The sequence below is a fragment of the Geospiza fortis genome, unplaced genomic scaffold, assembly GCF_000277835.1.
Source record: "Geospiza fortis unplaced genomic scaffold, GeoFor_1.0 scaffold275, whole genome shotgun sequence".
Lineage (NCBI taxonomy): Eukaryota > Metazoa > Chordata > Aves > Passeriformes > Thraupidae > Geospiza > Geospiza fortis.
The window spans coordinates 5,541,219-5,542,265 of NW_005054341.1; positions in this window are offsets into that span (position 1 = coordinate 5,541,219).

Below are 1,047 nucleotides of genomic sequence, written 5' to 3' on the forward strand. Positions count from 1 at the left end.
GCTTAGAGAGAAGATAATCACTGCTGGGACAGAAAGACAAATAGGCCAGAGGGGATCATTCTGATGCTCTTGTCTGACCTCTTGCCACCTCCCAGCAAGGTCTGAGCAGTCTGCAGTGAATAAAGTCTGATCTTACACTCCTAAGAACACCTGACCCTAAAATGCCAGGTCTTTGACAAAGGGCCACCTCCTGTGGGGTGGATGTCCCAGGAATGGAAGTATGGAAGTCAATACCAGACAAAGAGGCTCTACATATTATTATTAAAAAAAAAAATACTTGAGAGGCCAATATTCAATATGCATCAAATTCATAGATTCAAGTTTTTCCCATTATTTTAAGAAGTTAATCCCAGCTCCCAGCCACCACTGATGGCCAGAAGAAGGCAAGAACACCAGGGACCAAGGTCAGACTTCTCTGAGCAACATCTTCCAGAGCCTCACCACCCTCACAGTGAAGAATTTCTCCCCAATATCCAATTTCAAACGTTCCTTTGTCAGTTTCAAGTCATTCCTCCTTGTCCTACAACTGCATGTGCCTGTAAAAAGTCCCTCTCCAGCTCTTCCGTACCCCTTTAGGTGCTGGAAGGTGTTCCAAGTTAGAACAGGGGTTCTGCTCCCTGGTTCCTTCTCTTCTCCAGGCTGAGCAGCTCCAGCTCCCTCACGCTGCCTTCACGGCAGAGGGGCTCCATCCCTGTGATCCCCTGCAGGACCCTGCTCTGGCCTCACCCTACGCATGCGACGTAGCTCTGCGCAAACAGCGTAGCCCAGCACCGTAGTCTTGCGCATGCGCCGTAGCCCAGTACAAGCGCGGGAGTCCTGCGCATGCGCCGTAGCACTGCGCAAACGGCGTGACCCTGCGGAAAGGGCGTAGCCCAGCGCCGTAGTCTTGCGCATGCACCGTAGCCCGGTGCAAGAGCCGGAGTCCGGCGCATGCGCCGTAGCACTGCGCAACCACCGGAGCCAGCGCCGGACCCCGGCGCAAGCGGCGTAGCCCTCCGCAAGCGGCGTAGCCCAGCAGTGTAGCCCTGCGCAAGCGGCGTACCAGCG